The 13,415-nt window shown below is 37.0% G+C and overlaps 1 protein-coding gene across 2 annotated transcripts in view; it reads right to left on the reverse strand.

Moving 5' to 3' along the window:
• The window catches only part of PTPN4 (protein tyrosine phosphatase non-receptor type 4), a 110,121-nt gene that overhangs the window by 72,260 nt on the left and 24,446 nt on the right, over positions 1-13,415 (reverse strand). Inside the window, exon 1 of one of the 2 annotated variants that reach the window (XM_071746744.1) lies at positions 1,290-1,397. The exons of the other annotated variant lie outside the window; for it this stretch is intronic. The gene's annotated coding sequence lies outside the window, so the exon portion shown is untranslated. Of the gene's footprint in view, positions 1-1,289; positions 1,398-13,415 lie in introns of those variants that run through there. 2 annotated transcript variants of the gene reach the window in all.

The following is a 13,415-nucleotide window of genomic DNA, read 5'->3' on the forward strand; positions in this document are numbered from 1 at the left end:
ACAAGAAGTGGGAAAGTAGGCCAGACCCTTAGAAAAAACACACTTTTATAACATAATGTAGCTTGAGTACATTAAATAGATTACAGACCCCATGGTTACTAAAATTATCAAGACATTTCTCTTAGGAAAAAATAAAAACTATTAAAAGTACAAATAAATTTTTGACTCTTTAAGCAGAATACTTCAGCTTTCAAACACTGAGTTACATCTAGAATTCATCTGCATATATGTTTACTGAAAGCTTGTTAGTGAAACTACATTAAATGTTTTAACCAAATCAGTTTGAAAATGCTAAACATTAGTTGATTGTGCACTATTTGAGGGAAGTCCACACTACTTCACCATATGTAAGTTCAAATATTTTCTTTCAAAAATTTGTTCTAAAGCTTTTGGCAATTCTCAGGCAGCACACAGCTTCAGGACATTCCTTATAAATATAATCAAAGAAATGTATTTTCATTTAAGTGAACTGACCCATGCGCTACAATCCTGAACTAGTTCCAGCAACTCATGTTTCATTCATTTCTCCTTGCTTTCTGCTGATCAAGCAATGGAAACTACCCATAATACAAACTTTGGGTCACTTCAGTTCATTGTCACCTGGTGCAAAGGTTCAAGCTGCACTTCTAGCCAGGCAGCAGCATCGTTAATGATACTAAGCTCTATAAAAAAATTACCCTCTTTTGTAAGTTAATTAGTTTTTTGTAATATATTAATCAGATTCACTCTGATTAAGGAAAATTCTATACTCCTATAAAGCTGTCATATAGCCATTCCTAAAACTTCCACTGCAAAAGAGGGTTAAAGCATGTTTCCTGTGGACAAACTGCAGTGACTGCACAATGTCATTACAAGCACAATTCCTTCAGCCCTACTACATTCCCAAAGAGTTGCCAATACAGAGTTACCAAGAGACATTGTCACTGGAAGTTAGGAAAGTGGTTTCCAAAACGTCCAAATTGTGCCCCCCTTAGCCCAGGTATCTGCATCCTCTGGGATGCAACTCCAAGATCACCCCCCTCCTCTGTCAGGGCTTCCTGTGCCCTTTTTCACTGCCTGACCCTGAGCAGCCTCCCCGTTTCTTATGCAAAACTGGTGCACTGAACTTATCTCCAGCTGTTTTTATACATTCCCTCAAGAATTTTGTTATCTGCAGGCACCCCGAGCTCTTAGATTAAATCCCTCATAGAGGTAAGAACTAGAAAACAGCAAAAGAATTCCTATCTGTATTTCACTCCTGACAGCAATAAAAAGCAACACATATGCCCCCACCATGTCCATGATCTCACCTGCATTTCAATCAAGTACACCTGACAGTTTCTGTAATTTTGGGGCCTGAAGTTCAGCAGCTGAGAAAATAGTTGAATTTAGCCTCTCTCCTCCACCATCAGCTGCTCCTATACATAAGCCAGTAAGAGTGAGTTAATATTGTGCTTATTCAGGCAAGTTTCTAAAATTGCTAATTCATCACGTTTTATGAACAAAAAGATTTCATGGGCTTGGCTGTGGGATTCAGTACAGGCTTGACATCTAAATTAATAATTACTCTCCAATTCAAAAATTACTTGAAGACTTTTTTCTCTACCAAAGACTTCCTTCAAATAATGCTTTTTGTCTAATTCTATGGACAGAAATTTCAAATATTGGGATTTTCATACCAAGAAAGATTTTCACAGTTAAAATCACATAATTATTAATAGAGACAAAAAGTTAAAGGCAAAATACCTTGCTCTGTCACTCCCAGAATTTCATGCTTTCCAACTTAAAAATAAATTAAAGTGTTTGGTCATGTCACGTGGGATAGTGTCCAATCTATTAGAGAAAGCAGGAGGGTGTCTACCAGAACAGTAGCAATCTACTTTGTTATCTGAAAAACTGTTTTGATGATTTGACAATTCACTTCCTTTCTCCTCCTTTCCCCCAAGAATAACAGCATAGCAAACAGAAAAGTCTATTATAAATGTCACTCTTATCTCATCAATTGTCAATATTCATTATGCTTGAACTGTATTGTATGCACAACACTACAAAAAGAGCCTCTTGGAAACTGAGCTGTTCCCATTCTCTGCTTTGGGTCCAAAGTATGACAGTGCAGGAAGTCTGGTATCTGCTTTTCTTTATTACTGTATGTACCATGTCAGAAAACACAAAGCCAGCATGAAAAAATTAATTAGTTTGGGATTATAATACTTACTGGCACAGTTTAGAAGTAATACTAATAAAAAAGTAATTCTTAGAAACCATGCACTCAAACACTGCCAATTATTTTGAAACTTAAACCTTCATGTTCTCCCTTTCTATGCCCAGTCAATTTGCACAGGAAGAAATTAAGTCTTCCATCTTCACTGTCTAGGATTCTAGATTACATATAGCCCACCAAGATATTAAAAAAAAACTTTTGGGAGAAAAAAGCCCCAACAAACAAAACTAAGCAAACAAATATAAGCTCAATAGAGTTAATTTTAAGCCTATTTTTCAAGTTTCAAATCTGTACTTAGTGAATACCTGTCCACACCCCATTACAATAGCAGCCTGGACAGATGCACTGGATTTTGACAGAACGTCCTTTCATAGTAAATGTGACTTTTTTTCAATTTTTGACCAGTTTTCAAGATGGGAAACTGAGCTGCAGAGAGGCTGAGGAAATATACTCAATACACCAGAAGTCTGCAGCTAAGAAAGATCTAAAATGAAAAGACTTTTTTTCTTTACCCTATCCTACTTCAGCAGGTTCAACCCATCTCCCTTTTAACTGCAACCATCTTCTTACAGGTCAGACTGTGAGTGAATACAAAGACAACAGAAAACCTCCTCCCAGCTATCTCCTGCCAGCTCAAGGCACAGTACTCACTGACCTGATGATAACAGAACTTCAGAAGAGTCAGGACTCTTGCATCACTTCCAAATGGTGCAAGAAAAATGTCGCACAGTCCTCAGGACTTCAGGAAAAGGCTCCATACCAAGTACCTGCAGTTATTCACAAACAAATGCACCTGTCCTACATGTGACACACTGAAGCCAGAGAGTTGAAACATCACATGAACCTGAGCAGTGATGCTGCTTCTGGTCCAGAGAGCTTTTATTTGCAGGAGATACTCAGGGGTTAGGGAAGATTTACAGAACAAGCCACACATACGCTTGAACAAGATGCGTAAAGTTTACGGGAGGTTTCGGAGATTATTTTGAGCATGTCTGGTATGTTTCTGTAGGACAGCAATAAACTTACATGCATCTTAACAAACCAGAAAAACCAATCCTTCTATTAAGCAATTAACTATAATTGATCTTCAGGAGTTGCCTGGATCATAATGCGACTGCTTTATAGAATGGTTTAGGAATGACATACCATGGTGTGAAGAAACAGAGACCTGGGAGCCAAAGCTGGAGAAGTCTTTAAGCAAAGACAGTGGTACAGTTTAAAGCTGTAACATGAAAGCAGAAGTTGTGAATCTGCAGGGAGCCAGCAGTGGGCAGGAGGAGACGAACAGGATCCAAGTAACAGATTACTAACAGATGTTACTGCATTGGCTCTGAGTGGACATCAGAGCCAGCAGGGAGTCCAGACACTAAGATAACCAAATCTTATGACTGACAGAAGCCAATTTCAGGCCAGGGGAAGTCTCTGCCCACCCCATCTCCCCGTATCACGTTCCCACTACAGGCAAGATGATGGCAACCATCAGCTGTAGCACTGGCCAGCTTGTGAGCCACCACCCAGGGGGTGAGGAGTGGGGGAAGAGGGGTGACCCCTGGGTGCGTGGCAGTGGTCACAATGTGACAACAATGTGCAAACATTCAGCCAGTGTGATGCCCAGCAAAGGAGCACATGCACTGACTTAGCAGCAGCCCATGCTCCTGAAATAAGGATAATAAATAAATCCTAATAAATAATAATAATAATAATAATAATAATAATAATAATAATAATAATAATAATAGTATATAATTATATAATAATAATATATAATGTATATAATATATATAATATAATATATAAAATATATTATATATGATATATAATATATAATGTATATAATAATATATAATAATATATAATAACATATAATAATATAATAATAATAATAATAATAAATAATAATAATAATAAATCCTAAAAAATAATAAATAATAAATCCTAATAATTTAGGATGGGAAATTGCAAAGGTAGCAGGGGAAAAAATTAAGTGTATTTAAAAAAAAAAATACTAAAAAAAAAATTAAAAAAATAAAAAAAACCCAGACCAAACCTTGTGGAAAGACAGGTAGCTGAAGCACCAGGCAAAGGAAAATGCTGCCAGAAGGAAGAACTAGAAAGTGGAGTAATGTTTAAATATAAGAAAATTGTGAATGTAACTATCCTATATTTTTTTAATATTACAAATTAACAAATATACAAATGGATTGATATGACATAAAACCACTTTGTTTCCCAATATGCAGCTGCCAGCTCACAATATCTGAAGGTATTTATCACGGGTAAAGATTACTAGGAATAAATTGAGAGGTTTTCACATGAGTTCCACCTCCAATATATACCCATAGCCTACCATTGTTTGAAAATAGTCTTAAAAATGCCAATCCCTGACCCTGAGGCAGATGATTACTACACCTAACTCTTCCCATTCCTGGAACTGGATCTGGTATTCTTGGTTTCATGACTCAGTGCTATAAGAAGGTATAATAAATGGAGACTATAATGAAAAATTACTAAAATATCTTTGTGATAGAAACATCTCAAAATACATTTTTAGTAATTTTTAAATGAGTTCCTAAACTAGGCTAAATAGATTTAAATAGATTTCATTAGAAGGAAATTCTGGCTCCCATATAACCCTAAGATTGGGAAGTCTAGAATAAAAAGGGTTGAAATCAGTGCAAGTTCAGACAAACTCAAACCAGAAGCATAAGGTGAGAGTAACAAGCTGATATTTTATATCTTGTTTAAGAAAGAAAAAAATGAGAAAAAAGAGAAACAAAACAACCAACAAGCCCCACACTTCTACATACAGTTTCCCTCACAATTATCAAGGGCTAACTAAATTTTAGTCTCCTTTGCTATAGGAATCCAAAAAAAGAGTGCTTTACCTGTTAAAAAAAGAAGCAGTTTACAGTCCTCTACAGGCCTAGTAGAAACAAAAAACTCTTTAGTACCTAAAAGGAGCGTGGTAATTTTCAAGCCTTTAATGACAATCTGCTAAGCAGGTAAAATTGGGCTAAAATGCTGGAAAGTTACATGTTCTGACTTGATGAGACTGTAAATGAACACAAGTCCCACATCCTATATGCCCTACAAGCCTCAGCCACAGTTATCTGAAGACAGTATCAACAGCAAACATATCAGTGGAGAAAATCTGTGGGCTGGCTATTAACCACTCAAGCAACCACAGATCAATAACACTGCACACAGCAGGAGCTTCAAGTCCAGAGCAGCTACTGGACTGGCAGCTCCAGTTCCAGCCATGGCATCTGTGTGCTGTGAAGCCTCTGAAGCTGAAGGCAGTCTGAACTGAAAACAAACTGGCAAAATTAGGAAAAAGCTTTTATTCTACTCATGGCCAACTTTAAGTTGAATTTTGGCTGGCACTAAAACTGAATGTATTAGACAGAGGGAGGAAAGTTGTCTTGAGTATATTCTGTTCAGAGTTGCTAAGCCTAAGCCAAATTATCTTCAATAGACTTAAACACAGCAGATACTAATTCTAAGGCTGAACATAACTAATTGGACACTGTCCACCAAGATTCCTTTTTCATGAGAAATGCCTTCTCCACAAAATAAAAATTTTCACATGGAAAATTTCAGTTTTGCCAAAAACCACCATTTTTTCCCTGGAAACATTAAAATAATGCCTGTCTGGCTACCTGCCTGGAAAACACTTGTCAACTTTGCTTCCTCCTCCAGCAGAAAACAAACCAAGGGAAGCCTCCGAGCAGCACTGCCCAGAGAAGTGACCTCACTCCATCCGTGCCCCTGGCTCTCAGCCACCCTGCCTCACACTCCCTTCCTGAGCACCCTGACATTCAGCCTCTCCACAGCCTTTCTGCTCTGGGGTCCAAGAGCAGAGCAGGTCACCTCTGCAGTTCCTCTTGCTCTAAGTACTGGAGAGAGACCCCAAAGCAAGTCTGGGCACCAGAATGAAAAAGCTCTCCAGAAAGGGCAAGAGCAGCTTTGATGACAGACCTGCCCAGTCGTTAAAGAATTATCCTATTCATATAATCCCAAAATTTAAGTTCATCTTCTACTTATTTTTTATTAAGAACTCTCTCATTTTTCCCTCAGTGCAGCTCAGGCAAGTATTCTTCTGACTCGCCTTTGCCTCCTCTCAAAAGATTTCCTTTATAGGAAACAATTTCCATTTCTCATTCCAGCTCAAGAGGACAAGAAATTCAAAATTATTTGAGTGAACTTGGTAATGAAAATATCACTTATGATCAAATGATTAAGCAGTAAAATCTTGTAATAATTCACCTGCAGTGAAATAAAAAAAATCTTAAAAAAAGATCAGTTTTGTGGGTTGTTTCTTTTTCAAAGTATTTTAAAGTCATATAAGTTTCTCAGATTTGTAAACTGGACAAGCCTACTTGTAAAAGAAGCCCTTTCAAAGATCTTAATGAGAACACAAAGGGTGAATTTTATCCATACTTCTTATGAAGTGCAGCTCAAAGCCAAACCAAAAGTTTTCCAAAATTGAGGCATGCTGAACTTAATGGTCACACCCTGACAGAGGTTACAACATGATTAAACATTAAGACCAGAATAATGCAGGCTCCATGCACTTCTCTTCATACATTCTGGGTCTTGTGAACTTCTGAACCTCAATCAATTGTGCATATAAATAAGAGGAAAAATTACCTTCTAACTTTTTTCTAACTTATCTAAAAATGCTTTTTCTCTTGGGATGCAGTTCTTTCTTTTACAGAAGCTTCTGTAAATAAAGTATTGGAAGAAAAAGTAATGCAAGAGGAAAGACAAGATTCAAACTTACATTAAAAGTTTATAATTCTTATGAGGTTATAAAGCAGACTTTTGAAAAAACTAAAGATTTATTTTTTGTTTCTGGATTTGACTGCTTTCTTTTAAGAGTTTGTTCTTCATAGAATTAAACAGTAATACTTGGAAGCATGCACAAAATTCACTAAATAAAAATAGCAGATATTATTAATGGTGCAAAAAGCAACAGAGTGTCAAGGCTAACTATCAATATACTGCAACATAAAACCACCAAATAAAAAATCCTTACATTTCAGCATCCAGCAGGGAAGGGCACATAGTTACAGACACACAATTGGAACCTAAAAGAATTTTTTTTATGCACTACAGCACCAAAATGAAGTCACATCATCTTAACCAGGCAAACCTGAAAATCACTAACAATATATTTATATACTATTCATCTCAGTCCACCCAATTAAATCTCAGACCTCTCATTACATATTAGATTTCTCTTACTAATGTAAGAGGGTATCATTTTCCAGGTGCAAGGACATGCACATCTTCCATATAACAACATTTTGTGTCACTGCATTTATAAAACATCTGACTAAGAAAAATTATCTGGCTATTTTGCGTGGAACTGAAAACTTCTAAAATCAACTGCCACTCAGAATCAATAAAAACCTTTCAATACTCTTGTTTTGAGTTTAATTCAATTACTCTACTATTTACTGAATTTATTTTAGTAGGAAAACAACTTACACAATCTCATCTAAAGCACACATGTTCAGGAAGCTTTAATGCTTCTGTAATATATTGGCTCAGTTTATTATGAAGTTTCATACCCAGTGAAAAAGCAGGCACATAACTGTGTTAGATGCCAGTTAAGCAACTGAAAACAAAGAAATGAAAGAAGTATCACAGCTCCAGCTGGAATAAAACATTGCCCAGAAGGCCAAATGAAAACACATGCAGAGTTAGTGCTGAAGTTCAAGAGCGACAAGCTATTGAAAGGAGAGTATTACAAAATGATAAAAGGCTATTTATAAGGATATTGACACGCTACTATTTATCACACTGCTATTTATGCTTTCTCTCACATATTCACCACTTTTAAAAGCAAGAATTAAACACTGAATTCAGTTTAATCACCTGCACATCACAGGGCCTTCAACTTATTTCTCTGCTGCTCCTGAGAAATTTTCTGGCCAAATCAGTTTCCTGCTAGGAAGCCAGCACATACCTCCTGCCACACTCCAACAAAGAACGAGCCCATCTCCCCTCGATGATTCCTCCACAGTAATCAAAGTACCCCTTAGTCTTCTTTGTAAAACAACCAGAGATTTGCAAGTACAGTTAAAATATCTCCTCTGCCTATAGAACTGTAAGATGGTCCAAATTCCTACCTCAAGCCTGCCTTGCAGGCTGCAAGCACAGTCACCATCTGTCAGCTAAGATGCTGGGTGTGAGTTCACTTTTGTTTTTTCCAAAACCAGAACTATAAATGCCAACCTAACTGTAGCCACAGCTCAATAATACAGACGTCTAAATAATACAGAAGTCCACACATCATCACATCAAATCTTACTGAACTTGTGGTATAAAAGATCAGACATCTTTCCTTTTTTTTTTTTTTTTTTTTTTTTTTAAAGAAGTTTGATTCTAAAAACACCATGCTGACAGAGGTGGTTATATATCTAAACTTTAAATAAAAAACACAAATCAACTTCTCCATACATTGCCTATAATTGATATCTACTTATTCACAATAAAATAATCTAACCATAAAGTTGCTTTCAAGTCTTAATCAAGTGATGAATTTTGTTATATGCCACAGTGAAGTTCACACTACTTGTGCAAAAGAAGTGACTTAAAAATTAACACCTTTATTCTACTGTTCAACCACATAAAGAGGAGACTGTGATATCTTAGCTTTCTACAGTCTTTCCCACTGTTTTCAGTACCAGAATATAGCATTATATTTGTCTTAGAAGTCAAATGACTAAAGCAGATTTATTTCAGAGCATTCTGTGCAAACCATTTCACCTTGCAACATACAGCAGATTTACAAAATACTTAGCAAAAAACCACCTTTGGATAGTCTTCCAGCATACTGCAGCTACAGATACTACTGTAACTGAATAAAACCAGTGACAGTCCCTGAGCTGTTAGAAACCAGAAGTGTGCAGGGCTGTTCCATCTTTACTGCAGTCAGTTCCCTTTGCTCCCCCATGCAAGTGCTGAGCTCCCAATCCCCACCTCTGCTGAGTGAGGGACTATGCAAGGCAGCAGGTCTGAATGACAGATTTTCATCAGTTCCTTCAGTGCTCTTGGTTCTTCTTTGATTCTACTGCAATAATTTAATTTGTAATTTAACTAATAATAAAGCTTACACTGAATGTCTACCTGTCACAAATCCAAAGCAAGTATTTAAAGCATGTGGTAGTCTACAAAAAAACTGAGACCTAACACAAGGTTTAGAGAGCATGTTTTCAGCAAAGCAGGCAAACAAATGCCAGAATGGGATTTCATAGTTGGGATTTCATATTTCATAAAAAGGTAATGCAAATCTGCAAGAAAAAAAAACAACTTATTCACAACCCCACAATTTCCAAAACCATGTAATGAGTACACATTTTAAGTAGCTGATCTGCAATGATGACCTAAGCAACAGACACAGGGAAAAACTCACTCTGCTACCACATTAGTTATTTCTGTATGAGGGGTGAAATTCAGTCTGCAGAGCTAGGCTCTGCCAAGTGCCTCAGTAAGACAACAAATAGATGTACTTTCATGACGGCAGACCTTTAATGCTTGGAAGTTCAGTACAAGCTATTATGTAGACATCTGACATTTAGCAAAAAACCCCTATCAAAGACAGGGCAGTAACTCCTCACCATCAAAATTAAGCATGGAAATGATGCTGCAGTTCTTAGATCTAGGAAATAACCACTTCCTTGGGTATAACTGTGGCCCATGCCAAACACAGCAGAGAGCTTTGTAAGTGGACATATTACTGCCCAGCATTTCAGTTTTCATTGATTCCTAAGTACGAAGTGATCCACACTTCCAGCATGCACCACTATGTGGAGACCTGAATCTTTGACAAAGCTTTTGGCTTCCAAGCCTGTGAAGCCAAAAGATTCAAATATTTTGACAGAAATCATAAAGCGTCCCTAATAAGCAAAATATTTGCAGAATGTATGCAAGTTTCCCAGTTTCCTGTTCTTTTGGTAAGGATGAGAATCAAAATTTTTGTTGTTTTCTATAAAAGTGAAAGGGAAGCTGCCAGCAAGCAAAATTATCACTTCCTTAAATACCTTTCTTTTGAGGTCATCACTAAGCATTTTTTTCTGCTCAATTTCCAAGCAGACAACATTTTGGGACAGATTTATTTCCCTTTTCAAAAACAGAAGAAAAGCTACTGTGGAAAAAAAATCAACCCACAATTCTCAAAATACAGAGCACCAATGAGTGGCTGTGCAGTGTCTCCCTGTGAATAATGCTACTCTTGGTGGTAGAAGGAACCAACATCTAGAGTTCAACCTGCTGTTGGCCCTTCCAAAATTACAGTCCTTCCTCAGAAAAAAGTTCATCATTAGGTCAGGCATGATTAGTCTCTACGAGTGCTAACTTGCACAACTAAGAAATTGTACCTACAAGATCAACTCAACAAGTAAATCTTAAAAAAAAAAAAATTAAAAAATTTTTAAAGTTTTACCAAAAATCTGGTTTAGTTTCCCAAAAGCTCTAAAAGACCATACTTTATGGATTTGTTTTGTGTAAAGGAAAGTACACTAAATGCACTAAAATTTTCCACTACAATTCTTGCTAATATTCAGAGAAAACAAATTAAACTAAGGAATATTTCAGTTACTTTTACAAATACCATTACAGACAACAAAAATTCTTATCAAGTTGGTAATATAATCAAGAAATTTTTCTCAATATATTTTCTCATTTTATAAAGATAGATATGAATCTATTACATCAAATGTAAGATATTTTTGTCTTAGCAAGTATATGTTACCATCCTTGTAAAGAGTAATAGGCAACAGTGAAGACAGCACATTGTCAAGTTTATGTTTCCAGACATTTAAGTTTGGGTACTAAAAGTCCTTTAAAACTCATTAGGCATCATTAAGCAATTTGAATAATATACTAATTAAGTTATGTTAAAATAGCCTGTCTCTTGTTCCTGTTTCTTTCCCTGGAACAGAAGGTACAAACAGGGGTCAGATTCACAAGCTGATGGCTACAGACTCACAGGTTGATACAGTAGTCATTATGAGACTACAAATATAATTATTTATTACTGAAACCATCAGTTTCACATCATTCCCCTCTTTTAAGTATTCCAGAGCTCCTCCATATCCTTTTCTTCACTTTTCAAGACCCCTCCCAACTGTTCAATTCCCTTCATCATTCAAATCCTTCCCTACATGATGTCCATCTCTCTAATCACCTTTCAACTTCTCTCTGGCTTACTCCATCCTTGCTGTTGCTACTCCATGTCCTACTCTTTTGGGGTCGCTAAGAAAATGGAACAGAAATAGAAATTACAAAAAGGTCCCAAAAATACCAAGTATGTACCAGCTGGAGGCAAGAGGAAAAACTGTAGCCAAGAGACATGAACCATGACTGTCTTCTCCCAAGCTTAACAGAGAGAGGCCAGATATATCTATAGTTAGACCAACGCCACAGCTGTAAGGTGCCTGATGCCCTCTTCTGAAACACTTTCCACATGGTTACAAACAGAAGAGATGGATGGCAACATAATCACCTACACAGCATTAACAAAAATCATTGAAAGGCTTTCAAATTCCACAGATTTTAACATGAGGTACAGAATGATTCCCATATCACCAGAAAAATGCATAAAGGATCTGCACAATTAAGTGACTTCCTCCACACAGCCTCCCAGGTACACAAATTTTGAGCTAATTCTGGGTTTCAGAACTTCACCCTGCTTCATTTTTCTGTTGTCTTCATCAACAATTAATTCGATGCCTTTAACACTTAGGGACAGACTCCTTCAAAACAAGACTTTCTGAAGAAGAGAAAACCCTGCAGGAAAACTGATTAAGTACAAGTTTATTCTCAACATGCACAAACATGTTGACAGTGACACAATACAGCCTTTCAGTAGCTCAATTTTCCAATACATAAAAAAAGAAAACTTACAGCCTCTATCAAGTGTGAAGAGACCTTCAGAAGATAAAAGCTCACACCCGTTTTTTTCTTTGAAGTTAAAATATTGCATGAAGTGCTCTGAGAAAGATCAGCCTAACAACATACAAGTGAATCTATGAAGATGGCATGAAAAGGTGACAAGTTCTGGGTCAGCACACCTGCACTGCTCCTCTGGCATTATGCTTAAAAATTCTTCTCATCCATGGGCCTCTGCATTTAGGCCCAATCACTTTACACCCTCTTCTTTAGGCTCTCTTTTACAATTAAACTTTGCTTGCCCAAACTATTTGCTGTCTTCTGCATTATATGACAAAGTTTCATTCCACCTCAAACAGAGAGTCACTATTGTTTTCCCTTGGAGGCAAAGATACAATGTCATAAAAACTTGGCTATTATGTGACTTCTATTGTAAGGCAGTACCAGTAATACTGCCCTGGACTGCTTATTCCAATGTTTTTTCATTATCTAGAACTCATATCCTTAAAAAAAACCAGGCTAAGTTAAAAAGCTATTTGGCTAATAACTAAACCATATTATCTTAGAAGTGCAGTTTATTTATATTGCCTATGAAAAATATTATTCCTCCAAACTGCTGTAAAGATAGGTTCTCGGGGTTTAGATAGGAAAATTTCATGAGTCTCATTTAATACCACTATAAAGGAGAAAACAAATGGTCTTTTGTTGTTGTTGTCTATAGGTATTTTTTTCATGCTGCATTAACACTAACATTACCACAACATTATTCAAAAGAATTATTTGTTCTTATGGTGGCTTTCAGCAGGGACACAGCACAACACTACTGAAGCGCTTCTGAAGGCATCATCTGTAACATCCCAGAATTAAAATGCTGAAGCGAGACATGTGGCAAGATCTGGAATGGGAGTGTTAACAAAGAAACCAAGTTAACTGGATACTTCTGTATTTTCCCAACATCTAATTCAGAGAATCATAGAATTGGCTGGGTTGGAAGGGACCTCAGAGATCATCAAGTCCAACCCTTGATCTACTACTGCTGCAGTTCCCAGACCCTGGCACTGAGTGCCACATCCAGTCTCTTTTTAAATATCTCCAGGGACAGAGAATCCACCACTTCCCGGGGCAGCCCATTCCAATGTCTGATCACCCTCTCTGTAAAGAAATTCTTTCTAATGTCCAACCATACAGTTTCCCCTGCTGACAGCTCTGCAGCACAACCCAGTTCCCCTGGCACCGGTGAAAGCAACAGGAGAGGTGTTGTGCTGAGCAGCCACTTTTTGCACGGCGGTACCGTGCTCAGCTGAGGGCACAAAGC

Source organism: Heliangelus exortis, chromosome 6 (assembly GCF_036169615.1).
Source record: "Heliangelus exortis chromosome 6, bHelExo1.hap1, whole genome shotgun sequence".
Classification (NCBI taxonomy): domain Eukaryota; kingdom Metazoa; phylum Chordata; class Aves; order Apodiformes; family Trochilidae; genus Heliangelus; species Heliangelus exortis.